The following is a 26,248-nucleotide window of genomic DNA, read 5'->3' as shown; positions in this document are numbered from 1 at the left end:
CATGGAAATATCACACTGGCAAATATGTGGCCTTTTTTTATATGCAAAATAGTGCTGTATAGAATTAGATTAACAGACAGCAAAAAAAGTGGTCCACCGGCCTACAATGACAAAACTTGGAGCACGCAGATATATGAGGGCTGTCACGGAAATACCACACTGGCAAATATGTGGCCTTCTTGTGATTTTGGAAGCTAAATAGTGCTGTATAGAATTACAGTCTCAGACAGCAAAAAAAGGGGTCCACCGACCTACAATGCCCAAAGTTGGAGCACGCAGATATATGAGGCCTTTTTCGGTGAATTTAAAACATGCACAAAAAAAAAGTGGCACAATGCTAGCACACACAACTATGCTTCGTATGCCTGACAAACTATGATTTTTAAACAGGCCCCAGCCTGACAGAACAGATTGTATATTTTTGTTTTTTGGGGTGAATTTTTGGAAAAAGAATCCAACTAGGCATATAGTTAAGAAGCTGCAGCAGCAGACAGTTATGGAGCTTTGGGAGGGATGCAGTGGGAGCAATGGACACACATACACTGCCTGCAGGCATTGCATTGATGTGGATATGCCGTGCCCTGCCTACCTAGTACTGCAATATCGGGACCCACGAATTAGCCCTAAAAAGGACTTTTGGTTTCTGATGAGTTGTGGATTTAAGAGTTGCAGACCTACACTAACTCTAAAAACCACGATTCTGACCCTATCTCAGCACGAACTCCCCCTACTCTTGCTGAATCAGGAACAGAATGCGGTGAGCAGGGCGGCGCCAGGTCTCTTATACTCTGGATGATGCTGTGCGGCCAAGCCAATCACTGCACAACCACAGCAAAGATAGCTGCATTGTTACAGTGCATGGCTGATAATCCCTGCACTGTCATTGGTGCTCTAAAGAGCACCAGAATTGCAGGGCGGAGACCCGAGCTCCTGCCGAATAATCCCAGAAATGCTCGGTGCTCGCCGAGTACACCAAGCATAGTGATACTGGGGCGAGTAACGAGTAGTGGCGAGCACGTTCGCTCATCACTATAGCCATCTGTCTGCCCATTTTAGAAAGTCAGCTACAGCTTCAACCGCCCTTGCCATGTTTCAGCAGCGTTTGCAGCTTCCAGCTCACTGACACTTCTAGAACCATGCTACAAGAAGAACTTTCAATCTCTTCGGCCAGAGGTAGAGAGGTGTACTAAAATGTTGCAGTACCAGAGTGCCCTTGTAGCCAAATTACTTAGAAAATTCCCATGTGGGAACGCTGGCATTATGCGTCAGAGTTTGTTGTACAACCAAGGAGTCCAAGCGAGAGAGACAGAAGTGCAATCCAGCTCAGGCAGGGGAACAATGGCAAAGTTCTGGGACAGTTTTCTCAGACCCTCCCATCGTGACGGCACAGAGGCAAGGGGTGCTGTCACAAGAAGTGCAATGTTTGGGAAGATGCTGAGGGAGTACCTTGCAGATTGTACAAACGTTCTCCGTGATTCCTCTTGGTATCCAAGCTGGACACGTGGCATGAACTGGCGCTCTACGCCGTGGAGGTCCTGGCCTGCCCTGCTGCTAGCGTTCTGTCAGAGCGGGTTTGTATTGCCACTGGTGGAATTATAACAGATAAGCGCATCCGCCTGTCAACTGAAAATGCTGACAGGCTGACTCTTATAAAAATGAACAAGGGCTGGATTGGGCCAGATTTCTGTATACCACCAAGTGAAAACAGCAAAACATAACCTCTAATACATTGTCTTTTTTATATATTGTCATGCACCTCTCCCCAACCACACACGGCTATCTGCGTCCTAATTTTGTCTGTTATTTTGTCTGTTTGGTGTTATCCTCCTCTTTATCCTCATCCTCATCACCCACAACCAGTACAACTCCAGGGTGAATGTATTCCGTGATGCAAAAGTCACTCAATTTTTGTGCAATTTTGTGTTTTTCTGATGCCTGTTACATCAAAATGAGATGTACGCATATTTTTCCCATTTATTCTTTTATATTTCAGTTTTAATAGCTCTGCACCGTTCTTTTATGACCCAGTGTTTACCTCTACAATATGAAAATATTGAAATATTTTATTTTTTTATATCCCTGTCTCTGAGCTGTTGCTATGGTCAAACTCGTTGCACACAATCTGGCATCATATATATGAACCTGTGTTTGCCCCTCCCTTTTGTTATTTACTTTCATCTGTGGATTCACATCCTTTTTTTATTTTAGAATGATTTTTCTTTGTCTCCTCATTCTCCACCACTAGATCTCCAGGCTTAACATCTTCTGTGCCGCTACAGGCAGTCCGATTTTTGGAATGCGTGTCTATGATGCCCATAGTATATTTTTAAAAAATGTATCCCCCATGGGGAAATGTTTGTCAGCCTATGCACTGTGCGTATGGGCATTACAAGTGTAGAAAACACGCTCCTTTACATTGTGCCTATTTTTTAATGAGGCTTCAGCAATGTCGCCTCATTCTCCACCACTAGATCACCAGCCTTAACGTATTCTGTGCCTCCACAGGCAGTCCAATTTTTGCCAAGCCTGTCTATGATGTCCATAAAAGGTTTTTAAAAAAGGTACCCCCCAATGGTGAAATGTTTCTCAGCCCATGCACTTCGTGTATGGGCGTCACAAGCCTAGTAGACCCGCTCCTTATCATTGGGCCTAGTTTTTAATTGTGCTAGTTGGACAGGGGAGTGCCCATATCCACATAACTGCAAGGCTTGCAGGCACTGTGTATGTGAATGTATAGATCTCCCTGCATACATCAAAAGGCTCCATTACTGTCTGCTGCTGCGTATTTTATATATACCAAGCTGCGGTTATCCATGGCAATTTTATTTTTTTTTAAGATTATACCTGCTCATTTTGTTATAAAGCAATCCATTGCCCCCTTTTTTCGAATTTTTTTTTTGTTTAGTCACGCTGCAGACTACAGCCTGGTCACTGCAACATAAGAGACTGAAAATATTATTTTTTACCTATTTTTTGGGGGGGCCAGGCATCAGATGTGAGTGGGCCTAACAATCTGTCCTTTTTTGGGGTACTATCTAATATTTTAAAGTGTCTTATAACATTTTTGAAAACCATCTTGCTGCCCCAAAAAACTTTAGCTGGCCTCCCAAAAATTACCTGCGTTGTTATATTTATCACTATGTGTTGTACGCCACACGCATTGCATATCATTGCGCTAAATATCTTAACATTTTAGTACTCCAATTTTATTTTTGGGTGTCATAGCCAACTTTTTCACAATTTTTTGTCCCCAAAAAAGGCCACATTTTGATCAGTCTGTTACCTCTGGCTGACGCCTGGTGTATCAGTGGTGTCAAAATCCATGCTTTGCAGGCATACGTTGCATTATTCTGTCTGCTAGCTATAATGTACTTATTATTTATTGTTTTACTAAAGAAAAAAATGAAAGAAAATTTATACAATCTGTTATGTCACGCTGAGGCCTGGTGTATCTGTGGTGGAAAAATCTTTGCTTCACAGGCATAAGTTGCATACTTCTGTCTGCTAGCCTTGTTCTACTCTTTTTTTCAAAAATTCACCAAAAACCCCCCAAAAAAGTCCTCAACTTCAACTAACACCGCCCAGTTTATCTTGATGCGCATTTGCTGTGTGATCTTGAACAGGTTCTGCAGAAGAGCGTTCACCGAGTTCTAATTTCTCCAGGTGTAAAATAGCAGCCAATTATTCATATCTCGGGGGCTGATCAGGACGGGACCCCTGCTCTTGCAACGAATCAGCAAACTGTGGATAATATTCAGCAGATTTGTCTTTTTGCATGATTTATTTCCGAAGGTGCGATTCTCCCTTCGAACTGTAGCAGTTCGGTATCGAAATTCAGCTCCCAGTCACGTAGCTCTTTCTGAACGCTGTCATCCTTGTGTATGTAGTTCATGAACTTCCCTACTTGCCGCTTCCTCTGTTCTGGTAGTAAGCGGGTGTGAACGGCCAGGTTTTTCATGACATTGAAGTCGTTTCTCATTCAGTCGGTCAGACCTGTTAGGTTACAGAACTCTGGCACCAGAATGATGGATCCCGACTTGGGCCTCTGGGGGATGTTCACAATTAGCTGCTGGATCATGTCTTTCATTTGTTCATTGTATTGGTTCTTATAGTAGTCCACAAAGCTGATCTCACTTCTGTCTGCCTTCTTGAAGGTGGATGCTGTAGTCATGTTCCAGGTGATCTCGTCTATATGGTAGGTTTTAGTGTTGGACTTGGTGAGGATGTTCTGTCCGATCAGCTCCTTGCAGCAGGCGTCCTGGAACCTATGAGGGCCACATGAGTATAGGTTGCTCATGATGTAGTGCACAGTCTCGTTCCTGAGGACTTTATGACTGACATCAATGCTCAACATGATGCTGGACTCCTACTGGAGAATGGAGGTGGAAAACTCGGAGCAGATGGTGAGTCGGTTGGCTCTGACTTTGGTGGCATCGCTCTGGTTGTAATAGTTGCGTCCTATCTGCTTCATATCCATTATCTTCAGGAGTCTTCGGAAAATGATGTTATAGAAATGGAAACAGGTGGAAGCACGTTGACCAGGGTGATTGTTATCCGCACCTTCTCTCCATTTCGAGTTTGGCTGAACACTTCAGTGACCTTATTCAGTCTTTTTGGTAAAAACAACACAGTTCCATCAAATGCCTGCGCCTTCCCGATGGTTTCTTCATACTGGTACAGAAGGCCATACTGCAAATGCTTGGACTCCATGGCGGGGTTGAAGTCAACGTGATACTGGTACAGGGGCCACTGTGGTCAGGACACCAGCTTGATGTGGTTGGTCACAAGAGTAATCTTGGTTCCAGAGGCGCCAGCTTTCAGTTTTTGGACGTGTTTGATAGTTTGCTGGATGTTCACCCCGACATCACGGAAGTCACGCCTACGGCCGCCCCATTCCCCGATAGACACTTCTGCAAGCTGACACTTGCAGAACCTCGGGCAATGGTCTCTCTGCTGCCACTGCTGGCAGACCTCTCTGGCACCCTCTTCCAATGAGCAATAGCTCAGGTGCTGGCTGCTGAGATCTGACTGCTGGCCAGGGTCCTTGGGGAACCTGTACCTGTCCAGGTGGTCTTTGTGGGGCCTGCTCCTGCACACGAGCTCGGCCGTGGGCCCAGGATCATGCTCGTCAGCTCATCTTTTACTTCGTACACAAACCACACACTAGTGTGTATTGTGCCTAGTTTTTAATGAGGCCTTCATCAATGTAACCTCATTCTTCACCACTAGATCATCATGGTGAACATGTTGTATGCGGCTACAGCCATTCAATTTTTGGGCAAGGGTGTCTGATACTAGGCATAAATAATTTTTTAAAACTGTACCCCCCATTTTTGAAATGTTTGTCAGCCTATACACTTAGTGTATGGGCATTACAAGTCTAGGAGACCCGCTCCTTTAAATTGGGCCTAGTTTTTAATGAGGCCTTCCTCCACCTCTCATCATTTTCCACCACTAGATCACCAAGGCTCACGTGTTCCGTTCTGCTACAGACAGTAAATTTTTTGGCAACGATGTCTGTGATCCCAATTAAATATTTTTTAAAAATGTATCCCCATGGGGAAATGTTTGTCAGCCCATACACTTAGTGTATGGGCATTACGAGTCTAGGAGACCCGCTCCTTTGTAATGGGACAGTTTCTTTTATGAGGCCCTCCTCCATTTTTTTCCAAGGGGGATTGGGGTGCTTGCAAATTTGGGTCAAAGCCCCACCCTTGCATTCAATGCATAAGGAAACAGTATGGCAGGACCAACTGAAGAATGTGAAGTGGGTTTTCCTGTGGCCATCCTGTACCTGGGTTCAAAGGCTTATTGGGGTGCTTATGACTTGATAGCAGGGCAGGCCTTGCAGTTAGTACATAAGAAAACAGTATGGCAGGACCAACTGAAGAATGTGAAGTTGGTTTTCCTGTGGTCATCCATTACCTCGGTTCAAAGGCTTATTGGGGTGCATATGACTTGGTAGCAGGGCAGGCCTTGCAGTTAATACATAAGAAAACAGTATAGCAGGACCAATTGAAGAATATGAAGTGGGTTTTCCTGTTGCCATCCAGTACCTGGGTTCAAAGGCTTATTGGGGTGCATATGACTTGGTAGCAGGGCAGGTCTTGCATTCAATGCACCATTTTTGCAGGAAGCCCTCCTGTACCTCTCATGAAAGAGGTATTTGGGTGCATTGTAATTGTTGGCAGCCCAGCCACTCCCTGCATAGGCAATAACAGCATAGGAGACCCACTGTTTAATAATGACCCTTTAAAAATATTAATGCCACCTGATGCCACTCTAAAAATAGGTTTTGTGACTTTAGGAGTCCCTACTTCATAAATGAAACAAGAAGCGTCGTCTTATGTGTCACACACCGCATGGCTAACTAGGGTTGTTAAATGTTACAATGACATTTCCCAGTGAATGCATTTGTATTGGTTGAAAGCAATGTTAAAGTTAAAAAACACATCAAAAACGCTGTGTGTGAACATAGCCCAAGTGGTGGAGGAACATTTTGGTCTGGGGTTAATTATTTTGCCTTATATACAAGTCATTACCCTGGAAAGGATGTACCTGTCCTTAACATATTTCCCAGCAAAATCCATTATGGTTTCATTTATGTATGTTTTTTGGTGAACCTGTAAAACTGGCGTGAAACTCTGACAACATTGCTTGCAGCTGTGACCTTGGAGTCAGAAATGCTTTCAAGGGCGATCCCCATGATGTTCCCATGTCAGTCAGCAGTGTTTCCATGATTTTCAGAAATTTTTAGACCTTAAAAGGGCCCCTGGGGGGATCACTGTAAAAATACTCGGGTTTCCCATAGAAGTACATTGGGCTCGTTGCTCGGGTCGAGTACCCGAGTATTTCAATTTGCTCGACCCGAGCAATGAGCACCCAAGCATTTTAGTGCTCGCTCTTCGCTAATGTTTATCACAAGCTCAATAGTGGTTATGTGTACATGCTTGAATAGATACAGTACAGACCAAAAGTTTGGACACACCTTCTCATTTAAAGATTTTTCTGTATTTTCATGACTATGAAAATTGTACATTCACACTGAAGGCATCAAAACTATGAATTAACACATGTGGAATTATATACCTAGCAAAAAAGTGTGAAACAGCTGAAATTATGTCTTATATTCTGGGTTCTTCAAAGTAGCCACCTTTTGATTTGATGACTGGCATTCTCTTGATGAGCTTCAAGAGGTAGTCACCGGAAATGGTCTTCCAACAATCTTGAAGGTGTTCCCAGAGATGCTTAGCACTTGTTGGCCCTTTTGCCTTCACTCTGCGGTCCAGCTCACCCCAAACCATCTTGATTGGGTTCAGGTCTGCTGACTGTGGATGCCAGGTCATCTGGCGTAGCACCCCATCACTCTCCTTCTTGGTCAAATAGCCCTTACACAGCCTGGAGGTGTGTTTGGGGTCATTGTCCTGTTGAAAAATAAATGATGGTCCAACTAAACGCAAACTGGATGGAATAGCATGCCGCTGCAAGATGCTGTGGTAGCCATGCTGGTTCAGTATGCCTTCAATTTTGAATAAATCCCCAACAGTGTCACCAGCAAAGCACTCCCACACCATTACACCTCCTCCTCCATGCTTCACGGTGGGAACCAGGCATGTAGAGTCCATCCGTTCACCTTTTCTGCATCGCACAAAGACATGGTGGTTGGAACCAAAGATCTCAAATTTGGACTCATCAGACCAAAGCACAGGTTTCCACTGGTCTAATGTCCATTTCTTGTGTTCTTTAGCCCAAACAAGTCTCTTCTGCTTGCTGCCTGTCCTTAGCAGTGGTTTCCTAGCAGCTATTTTACCATGAAGGACTGCTGCACAAAGTCTCCTCTTAACAGTTGTTGTAGAGATGTGTCTGCTGATAGAACTCTTTGTGGCATTGACCTGGTCTCTAATCTGAGCTGCTGTTAACCTGCGATTTCTGAGGCTGGTGACTCGGATAAACTTATCCTCAGAAGCAGAGGTGACTCTTGGTCTTCCTTTCCTGAGGCGGTCCTCATGTGAGCCAGTTTCTTTGTAGCACTTGATGGTTTTTGCCACTGCACTTGGGGACACTTTCAAAGTTTGCCCAATTTTTCAGACTGACTGACCTTCATTTCTTAATGTAATGATGGCCACTCATTTTTCTTTACTTAGCTGCTTTTTTTTTGCCATAATACAAATTCTAACAGTCTTTTCAGTAGAACTATCAGCTGTGTATCTACCAGACTTCTGCACAGCACAACTGATGGTCCCAACCCCATTTATAAGGCAAGAAATCCTACTAATTAAACCTGACAGGGCACACCTGTAAAGTGAAAACCAGTCCTGGTGACTACCTCTTGAAGCTTATCAAGAGAATGCCAAGAGTGTGCAAAGCAGTCATCAAAGCAAAAGGTGGCTACTTTGAAGAACCTAGAACATAAGACATAATTTCAGTTGTTTCACACTTTTTTGTTAAGTATATAATTCCACATGTGTTAATTCATAGTTTTGATGCCTTCAGTGTGAATGTACAATTTTCATAGTCATGAAAATACAGAAAAATCTTTAAATGAGAAGGTGTGTCCAAACTTTTGGTCTGTACTCTATCTGCTTCCTAGCATCATGCCTACTGTGGTCATCATGCATTCAGTACAATGCACCAACTATGGCTTACGATTACAATTGTTATACCACTTAAGTTGGTACTCCATCTTATGATCCTAACCTAGGTAAGACTTGCAAGCAATACTCTGCAAATTTTAGAACATTGAATAATACATTATCTTTAGGAAATTCAGTGGTATACCTGTTGTTAAGTATGGCACTGGAACATCTACATACTGATTGTAAATGGTATTGTACTGTGCACATTCTACTCACAACCAGTCTCAAAGGGAAGCTATCATCAGAAAACGACCAATTGGTTAATATAAAATGAATAGAATCCTTGCAATTTTTACACTGGACACTATTGCTTTTTAGACTTCCTTTTGTTTCAGGAAAGAACACATATGTTCATAGCCACAATGACCAGACTCTGACCCCATGAAGCACCTAAATATTGTGTGCAAAGGTCATTGTGAAGAGATTGTCAGCTGTGACATCACCTATTGTGATTAGTGGATCCTTGGTTTTCAGATGTGTATAAAGTATTACCTCTCATTGTAATCCTGCCTCTGATGATGTGAAACGTCCTGTCAACTCTCACTTATAGGACAAGAGGAATGATCTGAAAAAGCCTCAGTGACCAGTGTAGAAACTGCAATATTACACATTTTGATATTTCTAAATAAAGATCACGATATGAAAAATAAAACACTGCAATTTAAAAAAATATATGTATTTATGTATACATATGTGTCACGCTCACGCCCTGACTGGTGGGCGTGAGCTCGGGGGGGTTTGTGGCCCCACTGTGCCACAAACCAGACTACCCTGGAAGGGGCGTAACTATGACAGCTGCCTGGGTTTTCACTGGAGCCTCTGATGGTGAGGTCAGACTTGTGCAGCAGGCAGCTGCCAGGTGCTACTCCAGGGTGGTGTCTGACTGTGGCTGCTGATCCCACTTGGGAGACAGGAACACCAGGATTGGTGCGGGCATTAGGCAGGACTGGCAGAAGAGCACGGCTGGAACTCAGACGAGTAGGCTGGCACGGCTGAGACAGAGCTGGCAGAGACACGGCAGAGAACACAGGGCTGGCAGAGACACGGCAGGAAACAGGACTGGCTAGGACAGCAGGAACACAGGACTGGAAGGCAGGGCAGGAACGGCAGGACTGGCAGGAACACAGGATTGGGAGGCACGGCAGAGAACACAGGACTGGTTGATGTGGTAAATGAAGGAACAGGTAGGGGCCTGTTCACACTGGAGGTGCAGGTACAGATATGTAGTTTGGAGGAACAGGTAGGGACCTGTTCACACAGGAGGTGCAGGAACAGATATGAAATATGAAGGAACAGGTATGGACCTGTTCACACAGGAGGTGCAGGAAAGGAAACAAGCAGAAAGGAATGAGGTATGAAGAAACAGGTAGGGACCTGTTCACACAGGAGAGGAGTGCAAGACTGCAGATAGGAGTGGAAAAGCAGCAAGAGATAGCGTAGCAACAAAAGCTGAGCAGAGCCACAAAGAATGTGTAGAGAAGCTGCAGCAAGAGATACTGCAGAAGCTAAGCAGAGTGGAACCGCAAGGATTGCAGAGAGGAACTGCAGCAAAAGGTTTCTGCAGCAACGGGAGCGGAGCAGAGTAGAACGGAGCAGAACCGCAGGAGTGCGGAGCATCGGCAAAGCCTCCAAGATACAGAGCAGGCAGAGCTGCAAGAGTGCGGAGTGTAAGAAGACTGAGAACACAAGGAAAGACACAGCAGGGAAGGAAGCCACAGACAAGAAGACCGAGATAAGACTAAGTACAGACAAGGCAATGGAACAAGACCCAGGGACAAAGACACAGGGACCAGGATATTCTGCCTCCTGGAGGGCGGACTACAAGATGAAGGCAATAGCACAGAGAAAAGTCTCCAGAGAGGGAGTAACTCAGAGCAAGGCAAGGCAAACTCAGCAGCTAAACACTAACTGAGCTAACACATTGCACAGGCCCAGACCACAGGGTGGAGCTGCACTATATACAGGAAGCCTCTTGGTAATTGGTCAGGAACTGATTAGACAGGTGCACCTGATTCCTATAAGAACCAGAGAGTTCAGGCGCCGCCCCCCTATACACATAGCCATGAGGCATGCAGAGAGCAGAGACACAGAACATGGAGCTGGCATGAAACAGAAACCACATCATGACCTGGAGCAGTGGGTAAGATAGTGTGAGAGATGTGAGGCCATGACGTGATGCCAGCAGAGTTGTTACAGTACCCCCCCCCCCTTTATGGCCCCTCTTCTTCAAGCCCGCCAGAATAACTTGTAGAAGAAGGATAGGAGCACACATAGTCAGAGCCATCACAACATTCCTCTGGTAGAATGAGGTAGATGAGACATTAGAGATCTCAGGTTGCCCAGTCTCTTTGAGTCCAGTAAGATCAGCTTCCCACACAGAAGATGCAAGGGCCAGGACTTCTTTCACCTGGTTAATTGAAAGCAGGGACTTGGAAGCTCGCGATTTGACCACAACATAATGTGATTCCTTGGAAACTGAAGACACGTTCACTGGATCCAACTTAAGCCCATCATTACAAGAAAATTGGACCTTCTCCTTTAGACCGGTGGGAAGCAGAGATGAGAATACTTCTGTATTGGGATCTTCACCAAATAGCCAGATGGAAACTGGAGGCATACATACAGGAAACATCTTCAGCCTGGTACTCTGAAAAAACTGGACCTCCTCTTTTAGATTAGAGGATGAGTAAGTCTCTGTCTTAGTATCAAGTAGCCACTTGGAAGCAGAAGGCATACATTCAGGAAGCCCCATCAGCTTGTTACTCAGACAAAACTGGACCATCTCTTCCTCCGGATTGGTGAAGAACAGAGATGCAAGAGCTTCAGCTTCAACTTCTTCATAAACCTGCCACATGGAATCTGAAGGCATCATTACAGGAAGCATCTTCTTCCCAAAGTTCAGGGAAAAATTTTTAAGTGACAGGGATGTTCCTGGGAACTGGTCACTGGTATTGTCACTGGAGGTGTGTGGAGAGGACGCCACTGCTTTCTTTACTTCAGTGAGGTCAGCACACCGTGACTCAATAGCCAGCTGATTAGGTGGCGAAGATATCAACACTGTAGATTGACCTTGCAGTTTAGGAACAAGAAACTTCTGGAGACTTGATAGCTCCAAACGCAGAACCACGCTGGGTCTTCGGACCGGAACAGGCAGCAGAGTATCAGGTTCAGAACGACCAACGGGCGGACTGGTCAGCAAGTGCAAAACAAATCTCTCCGCATATAATGCTCCGAATTGGAGCTGTAGTTGTCCCTTCAACACTGGACTGTTCATAAGTAGGGCTCGAGCATCACCAAACACCTTCACAGGATTCTGGAGTAGTGGAACAGGAACCACATTTAGACTCCGTCTGGTTAGCAGCTTGAATATATCTGCAGGGCCGAAGCTCCCACAAGGCACCGGAACAGTCACAGACTTTAGCGGAAAGGAGTTATTCTCACCAAGGGCATTATCTCCTACTGGCCCAAGGTTTTGGAGCTTTAGATCCCCTGGACAGAGGCTATCCAGGTGTTCCTCACAACAGCAGCAACATAGTAAGCCCTTCTTACGACTGGTCTTAGACTGGTGCTTTGCCAGTCCACTCTTGACAGTCTTTTTGGGTTCTATTTGAGTAGCTGCTTTAACAGGTAGAGGAACAGGAGGTTCACAGACGGTCATGGCTTGACGTGGGGGTTTCTTCACGGGTTTCGCCCGTCTGGAGCGCCTCTTGGATCTAGATGGGGAAGACTTCGCAGGAGCAGCTGGACGAGGCTTGTCAAAGACTTTACGGAAGGCCACCAGGAACGCCCCAAGACTCATGACGATAGGATCCCCTGCTTCCCAGAGGGGACAAATCCATAATAAAGCATCTCCTGCTAGGTAGGACATGATGAAGCCCACCTTAATCCAGTCAGAGGGAAAGCAAGCTGCATTCTGCAGGATGTAGCGCAAGCACTGTTCCAGGAAGCTTTGGCATTCTTCTGGATTCCCACAGAACCTAGGCGGGTCTGCTGGGTTGTGCTCTTCCTCATAGGCCCGAAGTTGATTGTAGAGAGCATTTGAAATTATGATTGGGCCCGAGGTCTCCTCAATTGGAAAGATACAGGGCGGAACAAATTCTTCAGCTTGCTCATACGGGTAGAGAGAAAGTTCATCATGCTCTGCAAGCGGTAAGACTTGGGATACAGCGAAGGCAATGGCCTGTGCAAACTATCACGCTCACGCCCTGACTGGTGGGCGTGAGCTCGGGGGGGTTTGTGGCCCCACTGTGCCACAAACCAGACTACCCTGGAAGGGGCGTAACTATGACAGCTGCCTGGGTTTTCACTGGAGCCTCTGATGGTGAGGTCAGACTTGTGCAGCAGGCAGCTGCCAGGTGCTACCCCAGGGTGGTGTCTGGCTGTGGCTGCTGATCCCACTTGGGAGACAGGAACACCAGGATTGGTGCAGGCATTAGGCAGGACTGGCAGAAGAGCACGGCTGGAACTCAGACGAGTAGGCTGGCACGGCTGAGACAGAGCTGGCAGAGACACGGCAGAGAACACAGGGCTGGCAGAGACACGGCAGGAAACAGGACTGGCTAGGACAGCAGGAACACAGGACTGGAAGGCAGGGCAGGAACGGCAGGACTGGCAGGAACACAGGATTGGGAGGCACGGCAGAGAACACAGGACTGGTTGATGTGGTAAATGAAGGAACAGGTAGGGGCCTGTTCACACTGGAGGTGCAGGTAGAGATATATAGTTTGGAGGAACAGGTAGGGACCTGTTCACACTGGAGGTGCAGGAACAGATATGTAGATGGAGGAACAGGTAGGGACCTGTTGACACAGGAGGTGCAGGAACAGATATGAAATATGAAGGAACAGGTATGGACCTGTTCACACAGGAGGTGCAGGAAAGGAAGCAAGCAGAAAGGAATGAGGTATGAAGAAACAGGTAGGGACCTGTTCACACAGGAGAGGAGTGCAAGACTGCAGATAGGAGTGGAAAAGCAGCAAGAGATAGCGTAGCAACAAAAGCTGAGCAGAGCCACAAAGAATGTGTAGAGAAGCTGCAGCAAGAGATACTGCAGAAGCTAAGCAGAGTGGAACCGCAAGGATTGCAGAGAGGAACTGCAGCAAAAGGTTTCTGCAGCAACGGGAGCGGAGCAGAGTAGAACGGAGCAGAACCGCAGGAGTGCGTAGCAGCGGCAAAGCCACCAAGATACAGAGCAGGCAGAGCCGCAAGAGTGCGGAGTATAAGCAGACTGAGAACACAAGGAAAGACACAGCAGGGAAGGAAGCCACAGACAAGAAGACCGAGATAAGACTAAGTACAGACAAGGCAATGGAACAAGACATAGGGACAAAGACACAGGGACCAGGATATTCTGCCTCCTGGAAGGCGGACTACAAGATCAAGGCAATAGCACAGAGAAAAGCCTCCAGAGAGGGAGTAACTCAGAGCAAGGCCAGGCAAACTCAGCAGCTAAACACTAACTGAGCTAACACATTGCACAGGCCCAGACCACAGGGTGGAGCTGCACTATATACAGGAGGCCTCTTGGTAATTGGTCAGGAACTGATTAGACAGGTGCACCTGATTCCCATAAGAACCAGAGAGTTCAGGCGCCGCCCCCCTATACACATAGCCATGAGGCATGCAGAGAGCAGAGACACAGAACATGGAGCTGGCATGAAACAGAAACCACATCATGACCTGGAGCAGTGGGTAAGATAGTGTGAGAGATGTGAGGCCATGACGTGATGCCAGCAGAGTTGTTACAGTACCCCCCCCCCTTTATGGCCCCTCTTCTTCAAGCCCGCCAGAATAACTTGTAGAAGAAGGATAGGAGCACACATAGTCAGAGCCATCACAACATTCCTCTGGTAGAATGAGGTAGATGAGACATTAGAGATCTCTGGTTGCCCAGTCTCTTTGAGTCCAGTAAGATCAGCTTCCCACACAGAAGATGCAAGGGCCAGGACTTCTTTCACCTGGTTAATTGAAAGCAGGGACTTGGAAGCTCGCGATTTGACCACAACATAATGTGATTCCTTGGAAACTGAAGACACGTTCACTGGATCCAACTTAAGCCCATCATTACAAGAAAATTGGACCTTCTCCTTTAGACCGGTGGGAAGCAGAGATGAGAATACTTCTGTATTGGGATCTTCACCAAATAGCCAGATGGAAACTGGAGGCATACATACAGGAAACATCTTCAGCCTGGTACTCTGAAAAAACTGGACCTCCTCTTTTAGATTAGAGGATGAGTAAGTCTCTGTCTTAGTATCAAGTAGACACAGAACATGGAGCTGGCATGAAACAGAAACCACATCATGACCTGGAGCAGTGGGTAAGATAGTGTGAGAGATGTGAGGCCATGACGTGATGCCAGCAGAGTTGTTACAATATGTAACACAAAAAACGGATTTAAATAATAGGTCACTTTCTAATGATAGCTACCCTTTAATATCCTAATGTATGCGACCTATGTCTATATAGGTCTTGATATAAACAAGATAAAAAAAAATGTATTTTATTGTATGGCATTGCATAACTGATCAATACTGTGATATTCTTTCTGATAGAAAAAATATGCATTTTCCATTCTATTATTTTATGTTTTCTATCTTTTTTTACATTTATCCAAGAAATTGCATTGCGTATCTGATACAAGCAGTGTGACTGTTGCACAATTTAATTCTAGTACTGCAAATGAATATAAAGACAATTCTGTCTTCATTTTGCTGTCTCGATAACTTCAACGTGATAAAATACCAATTGTTGATGGAAAGCAATCTTGACTGCCCTGTACCTGCTGCTGCTTATCAGAAACCTGAGTTGCATGGTTTCCAAGTTCTTCCCATTATCAGTAACACAATGTGGTTGCCCTTAACCTGCGACCTTTACTGATAAAGGGAGTTCTGGTGCCCTGAAAATCTTGTCTGTTCTTTTCTTCTCTGCATTATCTGTATCTAGTGTCTTATTTGCTCTGTGCTTCTGCGTTCTTGTACTTATAGTGACTTGGGTCCTTTTACACAAGCAGATCATCTGCCCTTAACAAGCGGCGATATTGACAATATAAGATGATGAATGCTTTTTCCGGAGCAGCTGCTGCAGTCCTTACTGTCTTCATTTCCTAAATTATGATTCTTAATTAACCTGGGGTTTATGTAAATTAAATTCCCTTCTTTTACTTATATTGTTTGTGACATGACTTTAAATGGAATTTTTCCTAAACAATTTACATCATCTATCCATAGGATAGGTAATGCGTGTAGTAACGCTGAGGTGTCGGATCATTGGAACTTCCACTGATCACCAGAACAAGGGGCTCAAGTACACTGTGAAACTTAGCATTGGAAAATGCCTCATTCGCATAGCGTACTTTGGTCCCTTTTTTGGGGGTCTTAGCAGTTGGTCCCGAACAATCATAGATGTATCATCTATCCTGGAGATAAGGGATAAATGTTCCTGTGAGACATAGGGTACAGTGGGCACTTTCGCTCGCTGGCCCGGCTATCTTTAGAAAGACTGCATGGACTAGGGCTCATCCCACTGAATGCCCATTCTCTTTTCCCGTGGGCAGAACACTACTCATACAACACAGGGTGCAGGTAAAACAGTGTGGCAATAATTTATTGAACCACCAACAAACAATAACAAGTAGAACAGTACCAAGACAACCAAAAATGGTACAAATTACAGAGTTTCACCCTTCCACTGACTCTTTGGGATTAGAGCAGCTGCAGCTTTGGGACTTCCACTTTTGTTGGGCACCCACAGAGAGGAGGTGACAACAAGCTTAAGAAGCTGACCAAGAGCAGTGAGGTATATGGCCAGGTGACCAGTTTGTCCCAACCTGGATTCTTTAATACTAGTGATTAGCAAATATACTTGTTACTCGAGATTTCCCGAGCACGCTCGGGTGTCCTCCCAGTATTTTTTAGTGCTCGGAAATTTAGTTTTTATTACCTCAGCTGAATGATTTACATCTGTTAGCCAGCATAAGTACACGTGGGGGTTGCCTGGTTGCTAGGGAATCCCCACATGTACTTATGCTGGCTAACAGATGTAAATCATTCAGCTGCGAGCCTGCGACAATAAAAACTAAATTTCCAAGCCCCAAAAAATACTCGGAGGACACCCGAGCGTGCTCGGGAAATCTCGAGTAACGAGTATATTCGCTCATCACTATTTAAGATGTCTCTGAGGGTTCAGTGATGGTCTATAGTGCAGACCTGTGTTCTTCCAGCTGGGGCCATGGTCCCCTAAGCTGACATCCTGAAAAATGTTCCTGGCTCTGGTTTTGTAAAGTCTCTCTGATTCCACTTGCAGAAATAGAAATCTCTTTTTATATCCACATCTGTGGCTCATGTCATCATCCACAGGTTAGGGGGGAGATGGGATGAGTTTAACTCTCATTGTTTGAGAAATTTAATCAATCTGCATAGTTCAGACTTTTTTTTTCAGGTCAACAAATTAGCTGGCCTGGTATAATGTGCAATCAACATATTAACAAACATCTATTGTTCCATAACCCACGGTCCCTGTGCTCCAGAGATAACAGACAATAAGTTACAACAAACATCAACTGAAATGTCAACATTCAGACAATATGACAACATGTTTCTTGACCAACCGAAGAAAGAAATAAATTCACTAGTCAACATTCAGACGATAGACAATGTCTCTGGGCCTACTGAATTTACGTCTGGCAATTCCTAAATCTTAGCTGAGTTTTCATCCTCCACAACAATCAGGGCATCTAAATGGACCAATTCCTTAATCAAATCCGACTGTCAGTGGCTTGGTATTCAATCCGACAAAGCTGGCACAGCTCCTCTAGTTGCCATATTTTGTTGCAGTTATACATCTGTTTCTCTTCCCAAGTTCGAGGTGTGACATGGTGGCTTCTGAAACCTGCTGTGTATTTGCTGTGACTTTTCTATATGTTATTGTCTTGAGAGCAGGCATTCAGTGTTGTGAGCCCTTGTCCATGTGGTCTCGGGCCAGCAGACAAGAGCACCCACTGACCCCTCCGTGTCTCCACAGTTGCTTATGGAGCAATCCATTTAAGGTACAATATAGTCTTCAAATTGCTGGCAATTACTATTTATTATAATTACTACTGACTATTCAACTATTGCTATAACATCTTACCACTTTTTAGTTAATTAAAGGGTTATCAGAATTTAGTGTCAAAATCATGTGACAAGCATAATTTTTTCCTTTGTCATCTATGGAGACATGATGCTCTTCCACCCCGATACCTATATTAGCTTCCAAGAAAACAGTGTCCAAGTAGGCTTAATAAAACCTAGCCTAATATAGCACTTAGCAAAATGGTATAAAATGATATAGAAATTTGTTGCGGTTTTTCTTGCTTAAGTTGGCCATACACATTAGTTAGCTGATTGCTACTTCTTTAACTCCCCCCTACATCAGCTAGGTCGATAGTCAACAGGTACCACTCCAGGGCAGTTCCCGGGTCTGCAGCAGCTGACCAGAGGGTCAGGGTCATGGGTACGAGGTACAAGAGGATGAATGCGAAGATGTGAACATGCAATACAGAGTCAGGTCAGGCAACACAGTATCAGAGTATAAAGTGGAGCTGAGAGGTCAGTACACAAGCTGGGTCGATAACACAAGGGTGACAGAACAAACATGCACTCACAGAATCCAGAGCACACAGAAAGCTGCCAATCAGTGGTGCGGGTGAGGCTATACAGAGCTCTGCGTTCAAAGACCTGCTATAGCTGAAGCAGAGTTTTTATCAAAATGATACCAAGCAGCTCTATAAGTGATGCATTGCTGTAATCAGTGTTTCTGCCTCTACTATATGCTGATCTCAGATGGAGCATCAAAAACCTGCAAACAGACTCCCTTTAAAAAATTTTAGTTGGTTAATAGGATTTTCAATTAAATATGGTATTTGTAACTCTAAAACGATTTTGTGCAACGAATATCTTTATTTAGCAAGAATATTGATGACATGGTTAGGGATATAACAAAATGTATGCTATTGTCTAGTTCCTATCTGTAATTCTTGCACTGTCGTTGTTTATCCCATGGAACGTGAAGACAAATTAGCTTCTACGAACAATCGATCATTTGGAAACCCAGTGGGAGGAGTTCACATTTCTGTCAAGAAAACACATTACCAATCAATGTAATTTCATTCCTCACTAATGAGCTTCACTTACTGTACATATTGTAGCTGGGGAGGCTAAGGACAAAGCCAAGTGTTAAGGATTACATTACAGTTTAGCAACAGTCTATTGCCTTTACAATACATTTGTATTTTGCTCCTAATCGTTCTACCTGCACACTGATCTGTCCGTATAAATAGTTGTAAGCATACACCATAGTACGCACAAATCAAACTCATACAGATTATACAAGCAACTACTCTACAGCTGGGATTCGGCCATAATCAGGGTCGGACTGGGGCACCGGGACACCGGACAATCCTCCGGTGGGCCCCGCCCCCAGCCCCTGCCTCCCTCATTTGTGCCTGCCCGGCCCCTGCATCATGCTCATAGTGTAAACCCAGCCGGCACCGCATTGTATAGACGGCACCGCAGCGGCTGGCAGACTGCACAGGTGATGGGAAGTGCAGGAGCAGCTCCTTCACATCACCTGCTGCCACTGCCATTCCTCTGCCAGGAGAGCGGTGTGTGCAGAGTGCCGACCCTCAATACAGCCAGCAGTCAGAGGAACAGCTGACTGTGAGGCTGACTGTGAGGCTGAGCGCAGACACCACACAGCTCACCCGCAGTCACCTGTCTCCTGTGCTCTACGGCTCTGCTCCTCTTCAAAAATGCCCTGGGCAGCAGTGTAAACGCTGATTAACTGCAATTCAGCCAATCAGCGTTAGTTTTCTTTGTGTGAGCTCACAGCACAGCTCAGGCAAGGAGCTCTGCTGTGATTGGTCAGCAGTCCTGCCCAAGCAGCAGTGGAGCAGAGGGAGTCTGATGGCTGCAGTCAGTGTGACTGTAAGTAATAACTATATGATGCCGGCACCCTGAGTAGATCTCCGGCCACAGAGGCAGTTAGGGGAGGGGGCCCCATGCATCCTATAGGTGACACAGGGGAGGGGGCCCACAGTGATATTCTAATTTTCTTGTGGACCCCCTCCCCTACCTCTATTTTAGGCTATGTGCACACGTATTCTGGGTCCACTGCGGATTTTTCTGCAGCGGATTTGATAAATCCGCAGTGGAAAACCGCTGCGGATTTACCGCAGTTTTTCTGCATTTTCCACTGCGGTTTTACAACTGCGGTTTTCCGTAAGGGCAGTTGTAAAACCGCTGCGGAAAACGCAGAAAGAAGTGACATGCTGCGGAATGTAAACTGCTGCGTTTCTACACGTTTTTTTCCACAGCATGGGCACAGCGTTTTCTGTTTCCCATAGGTTTACATTGTACTGTAAACGCATGGGAAACTGCTGCGGATCCGCAGCAAAATCCGCATCGTGTGCACATAGCCTTACTGTGGCTTCCCTTTCACTCTCTGAGCAGGCCCATAGGAAATTAGAGGGGAAATAGTGGGGGAGGGGGCCCACAGGAAAATAGAAGTGAAACAGTGGGGGAGGAGGATATTGGGTGACACAGTGGGGGAGGGGGCCCATAGGAAAGTAGAGGTGAAACAGTGGGGGAGGGGGCCCATAGGATACTGGGTGACACAGTGGTGAAGGGGGTCCCCAGGTGATTAACACCTTTACGACATCAGCCTTACATGTATGGCGCGTGTTAAATGCCAGTGTCAATCTCTGACTGCAGCATATAACACGTGCCATCATGCGTGCGTATCATTCTCTCACCCATTGGTGCCCATGAGGTGATCGTGGGTCGCCGATGGGTTTTAATGACAGCCAGGAGTCTTATTCCTGTAGCCTAGCTTTAAAGGAGATTATAATTTCTTCTATATGCAGGGATGCTGTGGCATCACTGTATATAATAGCACATGTGATCGGATGATCGCATCTTCATGTCCTCGAAGGCTGTGTGCACATGTTGTGGATTAGGCTTAGGAATATATGGTATGGATTCTGCCTCTCCTGGCAGAAAACGCACCTGCGGATTTGTCGCATTTTTTTTGTGCAATTCCGCAGCGTTTTTTGTGCGTTTTTGCTGCGGTTTTCTTGCGGATTTGCTGCGCTTTTTACCCCTGCGGTTTTCTATAATGGAATGGGTACAAAAACGCTGCAGTTTCACAAAAAAGAAGTGACATGCTACTTCTTTTAAACCGCAGCGTTTCCGCAGCGGATTTTCCACAAAGTGTGCACAGAATTTTTTTTCTCATTGATTTACATTGTACTGTATATCAATTGCGGATCTGCAGCGTTTCTGCACCGTAAAAAACGCTGCGGATCCGCAGAGAATCCGCAACGTGTGCATATAGCCTAAGGGGGCTAACTGTACCAGTGAAAGGTAAAAAGAAAATAAAAAAACTCCTAAAAGTTCAAATCACCCTTTTTATCCCATTGAAAATAAAAAAAAATTAAAATAAAAAACAACAAATATTTGGTATTGCTAGGTTCAGAAAAGTCCGATCGATAAAATTATAAAAACAATTAACTTGATCAGAAAACACCGTAAAAAGAAACAAATGCCAAATGTCTTTTTTTCTGTTCGCCACAATTCCACAAAAAAAGCTATAACAAATGATGAAAACATTACATCTATCCCAAAATCGTACTAATAAAAACAATGTCTCACCCCCAACAGAAAGCTTCCCTGTGTGCAATAAAATACGCAGCAGTCGCCGTCTTCTGCCGCTGTGTCGTTGCTTGTGTCTTCATTGCAGTGGAATATGGCCACCGGTAAGTATTTTACTACACACACTGGACCTACCACTGCTCTCCTGTCAGCTCTCTCGTGTGGTGTAGTATATAGAGGATCTGTCAGCTCTCCCGTGTGGTGTAGTATATAGAGGATCTGTCAGCTCTCCCGTGTGGTGTAGTATATAGAGGATCTGTCAGCTCTCTTGTGTGGTGTAGTATATAGAGGATCTGTCAGTTCTCCTGTGTGGTGTAGTATATAGAGGATCTGTCAGCTCTCCTGTGTGGTGTAGTATATAGAGGATCTGTCAGTTCTCCTGTGTGGTGTAGTATATAGAGGATCTGTCAGCTCTCCTGTGTGGTGTAGTATATAGAGGATCTGTCAGCTCTCCTGTGTAGTGTAGTATATAGAGGATCTGTCAGCTCTCCTGTGTGGTGTAGTATATAGAGGATCTGTCAGCTCTCCTGTGTGGTGTAGTATATAGAGGATCTGTCAGCTCTCCTGTGTGGTGTAGTATATAGAGGATCTGTCAGCTCTCCTGTGTGGTGTAGTGTATAGAGGATCTGTCAGCTCTCCTGTATGGTGTAGTATATAGAGGATCTGTCAGCTCTCCTGTATGGTGTAGTATATAGAGGATCTGTCAGCTCTCCTGTGTGGTGTAGTATATAGAGGATCTGTCAGCTCTCCTGTGTGGTGTAGTATATAGAGGATCTGTCAGCTCTCCTGTGTGGTGTAGTATATAGAGGATCTGTCAGCTCTCCTGTGTGGTGTAGTATATAGAGGATCTGTCAGCTCTCCTGTGTGGTGTAGTGTATAGAGGATCTGTCAGCTCTCCTGTATGGTGTAGTATATAGAGGATCTGTCAGCTCTCCTGTATGGTGTAGTATATAGAGGATCTGTCGGCTCTCCCGTGTGGTGTGGTATATAGAGGATCTGTCAGCTGTCCTATGTGGTGTAGTATATAGAGGATCTGTCAGCTCTCCTGTGTAGTATATAGAGGATCTGTCAGCTCTCCTGTGTGGTGCAGTATATAGAGGATCTGTCAGCTCTCCCGTGTGGTGTGGTATATAGAGGATCTGTCAGCTCTCCTGTGTGGTGTAGTATATAGAGGATCTGTCAGCTCTCCTGTGTGGTGTAGTATATAGAGGATCCGTCAGGTCTCCTGAGTGGTGTAGTATGTAGAGGATCTGTCAGCTCTCCGTGTGGTGTGGTATATAGAGGATCTGTCAGCACTCCTGTGTGGTGTAGTATATAGAGGATCTGTCAGCTCTCCTGCGTGGTGTAGTATATAGAGGATATGTCAGCTCTCCTGTGTGGTGTAGTATATAGAGGATCTGTCAGTTCTCCTGTGTGGTGTAGTATATAGAGGATCTATCAGCTCTCCTGTGTGGTGTAGTATATAGAGGATCTTTCAGCTCTCCCGTGTGGTGTAGTATATAGAGGATCTGTCAGCTCTCCTGTGTGGTGTAGTATATAGAGGATCTGTCAGCTCTCCTGTGTGGTGTAGTATATAGAGGATCTGTCAGCTCTCCCGTGTGGTGTAGTATATAGAGGATCTGACAGCTCTCCTGTGTGGAGTAGTATATAGAGGATCTGTCAGCTCTCCTGTGTGGAGTAGTATATAGAGGATCTGTCAGCTCTCCTGTGTGGAGTAGTATATAGAGGATCTGTCAGCTCTCCTGTGTGGAGTAGTATATAGAGGATCTGTCAGCTCTCCTGTGTGGTGTAGTATATAGAGGATCTGTCAGCTCTCCCGTGTGGTGTAGTATATAGAGGATCTGTCAGCTCTCCCGTGTGGTGTAGTATATAGAGGATCTGTCAGCTCTCCTGTGTGGTGTAGTATATAGAGGATCTGTCAGCTCTCCTGTGTGGTGTAGTATATAGAGGATCTGTCAGCTCTCCTGTGTGGTGTAGTATATAGAGGATCTGTCAGCTCTCCTGTGTGGTGTAGTATATAGAGGATCTGTCAGCTCTCCCGTGTGGTGTAGTATATAGAGGATCTGACAGCTCTCCTGTGTGGAGTAGTATATAGAGGATCTGTCAGCTCTCCTGTGTGGAGTAGTATATAGAGGATCTGTCAGCTCTCCTGTGTGGTATTATAGAGGATCTGTCAGCTCTCCCGTGTGGTGTAGTATATAGAGCAGAGGTCCCCAACCTTTTTTGCACCAGGGACCGGCTTTAAGCAAGACCAGTTTTCCATGGCCCGGTGGGGTGGGGGTGGGGCAGGGGTGGGGCTCTGGTCATATGGGGGTGGGGTTATGGAGGGGTGGAGCTTAGTGCATACTTATCATGTAATTATGACATTTATAATGAGAATGTGATTCACACATTCACACACACACACATTCTCACACACACATTCACACACACACATTCACACACACACACACATTCACACACACACACATTCACACACACATTCTCACACACACACACACACACACACATTCTCACACACACATTCACACACACACTCTCACACACACACATTCACATTCTCACACACACACACATTCACACACACACATTCTCACACACACACATTCACACACACATTCACACACACACATTCTCACACACACACATTCTCGCACACACATTCTCACACACACATTCACACACCCCTCTCACCTCTCCTCGCACTCTACCACAGCATCTCATTGCCTTCCTCTGACACAGCCGGCCGCTGAATGATGACGTCATCCAGCGGCGCGTCTGTGTGAGAGGAAGCAGGAAGACAGATTGCTGGGCAGCGGAGCTGCGGGGATTTCTCCCTGCCCGTCGCAGCCACCCTGCAGGGGCTCCCCTCCACCTCTGCACACGTTGGGAGCCGGCGCTCTGCAGCTTCTCTGTGCCGGCTGTCAGCTTGACAGTCGGCACAGAGAACAGCTGACTCCCTGACCGGGGGCGGCAGAATGAAGCCGCCGGGGGAGACACTGCGGACCGCCGAATGAGGCGGCCCGACTGCGCCCCTCCCTGCCGGCTGCCCCCCCCCCTAGATACACCACTGGGCGTGTCAGTGAGGAGAGCCTGCCGCCCCACCCCATCAGGAACACACCATGCTGCGCAGGAGGGCTGCGTCACTAAGACCCGCCTGACGCCCCGCCCTGTCCTGCATAATATTCTCTGCCGGGAGCTGCGAGCTGTCACAGAGCGTGCTCTGACCAGGCGCAGGGCCGCGAAGCTAGCTGTCAGCGGCACAGCGGACCGGCTGAAAAACCTCAACGGCCCGGTCCTGGTCCGCGGACCGGCGGTTGGGGACCTCTGATATAGAGGATCTGTCAGCTTTCCTGTGTGGTGTAATATATAGAGGATCTGTCAGCTCTCCTCTGTGGTGTAGTATATAGAGGATCTGTCAGCTCTCCTGTGTGGTGTAGTATATAGAGGATCTGTCAGCTCTCCTGTGTGGTGTAGTATATAGAGGATCTGTCAGCTCTCCCGTGTGGTGTAGTATATAGAGGATCTGTCAGCTCTCCTGTGTGGTGTAGTATATAGAGGATCTGTCAGCTCTCCTGTGTGGTGTAGTATATAGAGGATCTGTCAGCTCTCTTGTGTGGTGTAGTATATGGAAGATCTGTCAGCTCTCCTGTGTGGAGTAGTATATAGAGGATCTGTCAGCTCTCCTGTGTGGAGTAGTATATAGAGGATCTGTCAGCTCTCCTGTGTGGTATTATAGAGGATCTGTCAGCTCTCCTGTGTGGTGTAGTATATAGAGGATCTGTCAGCTCTCCTGTGTGGTGTAGTATATAGAGGATCTGTCAGCTCTCCTCTGTGGTGTAGTATATAGAGGATCTGTCAGCTCTCCTGTGTGGTGTAGTATATAGAGGATCTGTCAGCTCTCCCGTGTGGTGTAGTATATAGAGGATCTGTCTGTTCTCCTGTGTGGTGTAGTATATAGAGGATCTGTCAGCTCTCCCGTGTGGTGTAGTATATAGAGGATCTGTCAGCTCTCCCGTGTGGTGTAGTATATAGAGGATCTGTCAGCTCTCCTGTGTGGTGTAGTAAATAGAGGATCTGTCGGCTCTCCTGCGTGGTGTAGTATATAGAGGATATGTCAGCTCTCCTGTGTGGTGTAGTATATAGAGGATCTGTTAGTTCTCCTGTGTGGTGTAGTATATAGAGGATCTGTCAGCTCTCCCGTGTGGTGTAGTATATAGAGGATCTGTCAGCTCTCCTGTGTGGTGTAGTATATAGAGGATCTCTCAGCTCTCCTGTGTGGTGTAGTATATAGAGGATCTGTCAGCTCTCCCGTGTGGTGTAGTATATAGAGGATCTGTCGGCTCTCCTGTGTGGTGTAGTATATAGAGGATCTGTCAGCTCTCCTGTGTGGTGTAGTATATAGAGGATCTGTCAGCTCTCCCGTGTGGTGTAGTATGTAGAGGATCTGTCAGCTCTCCTGTGTGGTGTAGTATATAGAGGATCTGTCAGCTCTCCCGTGTGGTGTAGTATATAGAGGATCTGTCAGCTCTCCTGTGTGGTGTAGTATATAGAGGATCTGTCAGCTCTCCTGTGTGGTGTAGTATATAGAGGATCTGTCAGCTCTCTTGTGTGGTGTAGTATATGGAGGATCTGTCAGCTCTCCTGTGTGGAGTAGTATATAGAGGATCTGTCAGCTCTCCTGTGTGGAGTAGTATATAGAGGATCTGTCAGCTCTCCTGTGGAGTAGTATATAGAGGATCTGTCAGCTCTCCTGTGTGGTGTAGTATATAGAGGATCTGTCAGCTCTCCTGTGTGGTGTAGTATGTAGAGGATCTGTCAGCTCTCCCGTGTGGTGTAGTATATAGAGGATCTGTCAGCACTCCTGTGTGGTGTAGTATATAGAGGATCTGTCAGCTCTCCTGTGTGGTGTAGTATATAGAG

The 26,248-nt window shown here is 45.9% G+C and overlaps 1 protein-coding gene and 1 pseudogene across 1 annotated transcript in view; one reads left to right on the top strand and one right to left on the bottom strand.

Annotated features, from left to right (window-relative positions):
* MYO18B (myosin XVIIIB) overlaps positions 1-26,248 on the top strand; it is a 1,113,366-nt gene that overhangs the window by 72,664 nt on the left and 1,014,454 nt on the right. The gene's annotated exons all lie outside the window — the stretch shown is intronic.
* Positions 3,528-5,137, bottom strand: LOC138657507 (piwi-like protein 1 pseudogene; annotated as a pseudogene).

Source organism: Ranitomeya imitator, chromosome 1 (assembly GCF_032444005.1).
Source record: "Ranitomeya imitator isolate aRanImi1 chromosome 1, aRanImi1.pri, whole genome shotgun sequence".
NCBI classification, from domain to species: Eukaryota; Metazoa; Chordata; class Amphibia; order Anura; family Dendrobatidae; genus Ranitomeya; species Ranitomeya imitator.
This window is presented reverse-complemented; position numbering and strand designations above follow the sequence as displayed.